General features: G+C 37.9%; 1 pseudogene; it reads left to right on the plus strand.

Moving 5' to 3' along the window:
- The first annotated feature begins 6,565 nt into the window (after positions 1–6,565).
- LOC125363174 lies at positions 6,566–7,562 on the plus strand (annotated as a pseudogene).
- Positions 7,563–8,311: the final 749 nt, after the last annotated feature.

Here is an 8,311-nt window from a genome sequence, read left to right on the forward strand (position 1 = left end):
AGATAAAAAAATAAGAATTAATCCAAATTATCCCACAAGGTTATTTTAAAACCAAACTTTTACTATAAATCAGGAAATTGTACTATATGCCAATATCTTGCTTTCATAATATTCCTGGAAATCCCCTTTGCAATCAGAGACTGCCAAAAATGACAAATACTAGATTTGATAGGATGAAAATCACCCCATGTTTATATGAGGTTAAAAATTATTTTGCCAAAAGCTGGGTTATTAATGATCTGAAATACTGTATAAAAGGTAAAGGCATGGAGTAGTAGGCTTACCGTTTAGGACATGCAATAGCAATTTTAATTGAGTATTAGGCTAAAATGAAATAAAAGCTGAATTGAAATAAACCTGGATGAAAAGCTCTAATGAGTTATCTTTCCTCAACTAATTTTTTAAGACACGTTTTTATGTACACCAGGTTCATGGTGAGACTCTAAAACATATAAGATAGAAGTGAAAAATAGAAATACAAAACAAGTCTTAAAGTTGAGTTGGTGCAGGGAAGAACAGATTAATTCTGAATTTCTCATGTTCCATGTCTGAAGGATATATTTGTAGAGAGAGATGCATATAGAGTAGGATAATGAGTTGGCATAGGAACATGCCTCAAATACCATCTCAACACTGTGAGTATTGAATCTAAGCTTTTGAGAAATAGACAGCCTCTTGGAAAGAGATATTTGTAGACATAGCCATTATCATGGAATTGTTTCCAGATTAAACTTGAATCAGTAATACTTTAAATTATTGCAAATAATTATGTTCAACCAGTACTTACTCTATGTCTTAAATTATGGACTCTAATGTTTCCTTTATGCATAAGGACTGTGAGAGTCAGGAAAATATATTTTCAAAAGACACAAATCTAAAGTCATAGATATTTCTCACACCAAAACTCTTACTCCTGTTAGGCCATTACCTATATTGTCTTCATCTTTTACTGTGAAATCCACCCCCACTGAGAGCAGGATCATGATTTTCTGGATTTCTTTTACAAATACTGTACCTCAAGAACAAGATCAAAGTCAGGAGGCATGGGGGGGAGGGTATTAAAGGACTTAATATATTTCTTACTTCTAAAACTCGTGGTTACATACAACCTAATTTTTCTGTTCTCCGCTAACCTTACAGCATACCACAGTAAAACATAAGCTATCATCATGCTTATTTTCCAGATAAAAAATAAAGAGAAAATAATATGCCCAAAGTCACAAAAGAAGAAAGTAGAGAAGCCAGAATTTAAACTCAGGATTGAATGGAGTGTTGTATATATAAAGGAGGATTCCAATAGTGTAACTCCTTTGAACAATTAACTGGTAGTTTAACAAAATGAAAACCAGGAAGCTGAAATGTGTTTTGCCGGGGCAGGGGAAAGATCAAGGGGAATGAATGAATTGAGAAAGAAAGGGCGGGCAAATAGAGTCATAGTTGTGTGTGTGTGTGTGTGTGTGTGTGTGTGTGTGTGTGAGTGTGTGTGTGTGTGTGTGTGTTGAAAGGAAAATTGAGGGCATGAGTGGGGTTCGGACAGATGAGTAGGAATGATGGAAGATATGACACTGTACTCATGCTGACATGTGAAGTCAAAGTCCTTGTATAACTACTTAAAAATAATAAAAAATAAAAAACTAATTAATAAACTTATAGTTTGTCCAACCTCAAAGCCAATCCTTATTTTTCTGCCATGAGATTATCATCAAGTATAGGATATTATTTTATATTTTAAATACTTATAAACACTACATTATTTTATTTTTTTTTTATTTGACACTACCTCCAAAATCTATGCTATACTCATTCAGGCTTTAGTAGATAAACCCTAAAGCACTAAAATAAAATGTCTCTCCACAAACCTCAGACCATTATATTTGTGCTTTTTAATAGGCTATTGATTATTTACCAGTAAAAAAAGTTATTTATTTTACCTTGTAAGATACAATGTCTAGGCATTTAATTTTTTTATGACTCAGAGACTAGGGAAATATTGGCATACTAACTCTGTGTCTGTGTCAAATAAAGCTCTTTTCAATCAGGTAATATAAATTTCAGTGGTCCTGTTACAGCCATTATGGGAATCAAGGTTATAAAGGTAAGTATTATTTCCCTTGATCCTCAAGAATTGCAAGGTGAATCTTTTTGCCAAATGAGGGAAGCCCATGGTTCAGAAAAGTTGCAAGATACATCTTTTACTTGGTGGTACCTTTAATTTGTGGTCTATCCTTACAAAAGCTCAGTGTACCTTTTCCAGGGGTGGTTCAAAGGGACGGGCTGCTAATAAATACAGGCTTGAAGATATTGTAGCCTGGGAAAAAATGATTTTCAGTTGAATGGATGGAGGTTGGTATTTCCATTTCCTGATATCTTACTCTTCCTTTGGGCTCACAGTCTGGATATTTACAGTTTCTTTAAGAACAATACAAAACTCTAGAAATGCAGGTTGCTACAGACTTTCTAGAAAGAGGTGAACTAGAAGAATGATCTATAATTCAAGGTTGGGAACAGTGCTAACTTCATATCCTTAAAAGCAAGAATAACTGTATGTGTCACACTGGCCCTATTCTTTAAATATTTTAATCTTATTAGACCATTATTAGATAATGTTCATCAAAGAGAAATTGTTCACTTGGTATCTACATGGGAGGAACTTAATGAGTATTGCATGATTTGACCACATTGAATCTTTAAAACAAGGCATAATCTGGATATATGCTAATGATTTTTCTCAATCATTATAGATAGTTCTCAACACAAGTACACCACTGTGAGAATGAGAATAAATATTTGAACACAGATGTCATACTAGCTAATTGAGTGCATTTAACAATCTAGGCATCCTCTCTCCTGACTGGCATATCTAAATCTGTTGGCAAAACCCACAGCATATATATGAATGGCACACCTCCCACTCACAAAGGTCAGTTCTGCAAAGAAGTAACTGTTTGCTTATCCTGACAGTGTCAATATCCTTTGTAATGCCCAAAGATAATCAAGTTCAGTTGTAATTGTCTGACATCCAGAAAACTTGGGCTGGACTAAGAAACTTTACAATCAGTAATACTATAAGCACCTGCAGTGGAGAGGTCCAAGAATTGAAGAACTTCAATCTGTACAGATACATGAAGCAAAATTTAGAGTCACAGGATTGCTCAGAAATTGCTGATCCTATTTTTCTCCCATGTCAGAAATACAATGTCTTTTCCCATATATTTATCTGAATCTTGTGATGAAAAGCAGTGCTTGGAAAACAGATTGCAAAATGTTAAAGACTATTTAACCAATGTTTTGTGCTAGATACTTGCCAATTTGCTACCTGTTGTTTGCCAACTGCAGTTCTACTCACTGAAAGTCCAAAAATTAAGAAACATGATGCAAACTTTTGAAAAATCTCACCATTTACAGGACATAGAGAAGTGGAAACATTTTGCTAAAGTGGAAATGCCAAGATAAATCATGCCCAAAGAAGAAAAGAAAGAGGAACACATATGAGACTCCAGAAATTATCCTGAAATAATACCTTGAATGAAGCTACACCATCTTTTGGTTCTTTTTAGGTCCAAGACCAGGACTTGAACTGGGTACCTGATGACTTTGCTCACTGGCTAGTACTCTATCAACTGAGCTACTAAGATCTCAAAATTATATTACTATGAAAGACACATTATGTACTTGCTAACAAGAGGATTAGGAAAAGTTCAATGTGGATCTTTGGAAAAACTTTTTGTCACATGAATTAACTAGGGAAAAGCCTACTCTTGCTTTCTGGGCATACAAATGTATATTATGCTTATTTTTAGTAATGGAACATGAAGAAACAAATAATATTGCTCAGATAAGATTTAAATCCTTTAGCCAGGCTCTCGTGGCTCACAACTGTAATCCTAGACACTCAGGAGGCTGAGAACTGAAGATCCTGGTTCAAAGATAGGCCATGCAAAAAAGTCTGTGAGCCTCTTATCTCCAATTATCCATGAGAAAACTGGAAGTGGTGCTGTGACTCAAGTGGTAGAGCACTAGAATTGAGCTGAGGAACTAAGGGACAGCACCCGTGCCCAGAGTTCAAGCTCCCTGCATGACCAAAAAAAACCAAAAAGATTTAAATCCTCTAAAGAAGTTTAAATCATACATCAATTATGATTTGGAAAATTAAAAATAGTCTCTTTCTACATATCTTTCGACATATTTTAAGGAACCAAAAGGTTCCTTAAAATCACATAGCTCGAGTGACCAAAATTGATCTGGAACTTATTTACAGATATTAATATCATACTACATTCCAAACAATTAAGAGAACTGTTTTGAATATAATAGTGTTGTAATTCAGGTTAATAATTCAGTGGTTTTTGGAAGAATCACTATCATAATAATATCCACAAGGAAATAAAATGAGATTTAGAAGTTTTGGATGGCCAACACAAAGATAGTGTGAATCTCAAGACAGATGTTCTTGGGAGTGGCGAAGGAATTGCTCGAGCAGGGAGGGAAAAGACTACTGTAAGAGATAACAGTGGCATTAAAATGAAAACTGGAAAATCACGTGGGACAAGTGGACTGAATTAAGTCTTTAGATAAATTGTTCACATTGTTGGAACAAAGACTCACACACCAACAGTACCTGCGGTTCTGCAGGTTACAGGTTTCACACAGTTCAGGCCAGTGGGAAAATTTGTCAAATTAGTTATTTGAGTATGTAAAAAAATAAATAAACAAAAGCCAGTGTTCCAGGGGTAATAGGACAGTGGAGGTACACAGAGTCTCTCCTGTAAGCACACACACTTAGCTGCCTCTCCTGTGCTCCACCAGAAAGCTCTGGAGAAAACTCTTATCACTTTGCCACTCAACCTTCCCATCCCCTGCTCAGAAAGTTCACTTTCCCCCATTCATAATGCCTCTAAACAAACTAGAAAAGGAAATGAGACTGTTAAAATGTCAGCTGCAGAAAATGAAAATCTAGGACATCTTTAACATAAGAAAAATGACTTTTTTTTCCTGGAAAGGAAGTGTTTTCTCAGTTGGCTACAGGGAATGGGAAGACAGCAAATAAATACTTCAGGGAGAATAGCTATTTCCTTCTCATCGGAATATATTCAAAGTTGTTCTTTAAATTTAGTTGGTTGAACCGTAACTCTTCCTTTCACATTGATGAAAAATTGCCATTAATGTATATTAAACAACACAAATCCATACCATACCATATAGTCAAGTATAGCAGGCACCTTCTATACTGGGTCACAAACACTGGTTCCTTGCTTCCTAACTCAGAAGTTTCTAGAAGGTTCTAATTGCAAATGAATGGTCTATGAAAGGCTGCTTGTTTTTGTAAGGATCATTGGAGCATAGCCAGGTTCTTTCATTTATATATTGTCACTGGCTGTTTCAAAGTTACCAGGGACCCAAAGGTATTCAAAGCCTAAAACGTTATGTAACCTTTGGTGAGCCAAACTAGATGGTTGTGTTTGTAGTGGAAAACTCCCTTGCCTATTTAATACAATTCTCACTTTATTTTGGTGAGGTCTTCAATAAAATATCCACCACCATCAGCTCACCTGGCTTGTCCCACCCACAAGTAATACCATTATTCCTCAACATCATCGATATTCCTTCTGTCTTTTCTCATATCTTCCTCTCTGGTTAATGCATATTTTTCAATTCTTGAACTTCACAAGATTTTTAACAAATGTCTGTTCCACCATAATTAAACAATACCTCTGATCACTCTACCTACGCATTGTCGCATGGCTAAATAAATCTTTATTATACTGTACTGTGACCCTGTTTAGAAGGCTATGTTGTTTAACTCTTTGGAGACAGAAATCCTATTATATCTCTCCCTTGGGGATGAACACAGAGCCTAGCATTCAGCTGATAACAAATGTGTGTTGGAAGTGGTGCTGTGGCTCAAAGTGTTAGAGCACTAGCTTTGAAAGAGCAGAAAAAGCTCATGGACAGCATCCAGGCCCTGAGTTCAAGCCCCATCACCAAAAAAAATTGTATGTTGATTGAAACCAAGAAACTCCCTACGGCAATTCACATAGGTACCTGTGGAAAATCACCATTTTTTAGGATACATTTGTAATTTTATTATTTAATTAAAAATAGGTTTTCAAATGATTGGAGATAAAGAACAAATGAATTATGAGAAAAAAGGCAGACATTGTAAAATATAAGAAAGGTAGAATGTCTCTCCAAGACCTTTGAAAGCAAGAGGAAATTTCTGTCTGAGATTGTGGTGATCAATCCCGTAATTTCAGTGTTTCCAGAGAGCACCAGCCTACTTCATCCACCTTTATCATTTCAACCATTCATTCCTCCCTTCCTCAGTATCCATGCTGGAGTTACTATCTTCCTTTCTATTCTGCCCACATCTCAAATAATACCACTATGTGCTCGGTCGATTCCCTCCTTGCTTCCTTGGATTGCCAATCTCTATACAAAAGCAAAAGGTGAGATTTCTCATACAGATTTGGTCCTTCCTGCTTTCCTTCCTGGCAGCCGGGTGCCTGTGGCGAGCCGGGACCGCGGCGGCGCCGGTGCTCCAGGCCGAGGCCGCGGAAGCCCAGAAATGCCTTATGTGGATCGTCAGAATAGCATTTGTGGTTTTCTAGATATTGAAGAAAATGAAAATAGTGGCAAGTTTCTTCGAAGGTACTTCATACTGGATACCAGAGAAGATAGTTTTGTATGGTACATGGATAATCCACAGAATTTACCTTCAGGATCATCACGTGTTGGAGCCATTAAACTTACCTACATTTCAAAGGTTAGCGATGCAACTAAGCTAAGGCTAAAGGCTGAGTTCTGTTTTGTTATGAATGCTGGAATGAGGAAGTATTTCCTACAAGCCAATGATCAGCAAGACCTAGTGGAATGGGTAAAGGTTTTGAACAAAGCTATACAAATTACAGTACCAAAGCAGTCCGACTCGCAGCCCAATTCTGACAACCTGAATCGCCAGGGAAGAAGCAAGTGTCTTACAGAACTGATATTGTTGGTGGTGGACCCATCATTACTCCAACTCAGAAAGAAGATGTAAATGAATGTGGTGAAAGTATTGACAGAAATAATTAGAAGCGGTCACAAAGCCATCTTACCTACTTTCCTCCTAAACCGCCTCCAGACAGTGCTGTTATCAAAGCTGGATATTGTGTAAAACCAGGAGCAGTGATGAAAAACTGGAAAAGAAGATATTTTCAGTTGGATGAAAACACAATAGGCTACTTCCAATCGGAAGTGGAAAAGGAACCTCTCCGGATAATACCGCTTAAAGAAGTTCATAAAGTCCAGGAATGTAAGCAAAGTGACATAATGATGAGGGACATCTTGTTTGAAATTGTAACAACATCTCGAACTTTCTATGTTCAGGCTGATAGCCCGGAAGAGATGCCCAGTTGGATTAAAGCCATCTCTGGTGCCCTAGTAGCACAGCGAGGACCTGGCAGATCAGCCTCTTCTATGCGGCAGGCCAGAAGGCTGTTGAACCCTTGTATACAGAGGTGCATACATCAAGAACTGGTGAATGCAGCACGTATGTGGGCGCTCACGCAAACGTGCCTTCTTAGGAGAGGGCCCGGACTTACTTACTGACAATGGACCTTAGAAAGTTGAGTTAATAACCAAACTGCCTTTTGCAGTTGTCACAACTGACTTTGTCAACACTAACACAAACTACTTCACTAGAGACATCAAGTTGAGAGCATTCCGGCTGTCCTTCAGAATGCAAGCACGCTCCCCGGCCTGTCGCAGCCACTCTCTGGTCTCCAGCTTTACCATGGAGAAGCGAGGATTTTACGAATGTCTTGCCAAGGTCAAGCCAGGGAACTTCAAGGTCCAGACTGTCTCTTCAAGAGAACCAGCTTCCAAAGTGACTGAGCCAGCTCTGCTAAAACATCAAAGTAAAAATAGCCCTCGGGAAAAAGATCACGCCCCAGTGGACCAGGATGATGCAAGCCAAGCCTTCCAGAGAGCGATGTGTAAAATAGAGGCCTGGGGGGGCCTCTGGCCCGTGCACCCCAATCCTCAGGGTCCTTTCAGGAGGCTGTCGCCAAAGATGATAATGAGATGGGTTAGTGCGCACATTGTGCGGCCTCCTAGGTGTGCCCTCTGTAAGCCCCTAAACCAAGAAGCTAGGGAGTGGCCAAACAATGTCATTTAAGAAAGAGGAAAAACACCGAATCATTTCAGTATCAGTTGTTTGAGGCTGTGTGTGTTCTCATTTGGGTGGTAAAAAGGTATTGTGGTATTCTTTTTCCCTAGTGACTTTGACAATTTAAATGTTTTAACAACTTAAAACATTAAAGATGCTTACTAA

Source organism: Perognathus longimembris, chromosome 14, assembly GCF_023159225.1.
Source record: "Perognathus longimembris pacificus isolate PPM17 chromosome 14, ASM2315922v1, whole genome shotgun sequence".
NCBI lineage: Eukaryota > Metazoa > Chordata > Mammalia > Rodentia > Heteromyidae > Perognathus > Perognathus longimembris.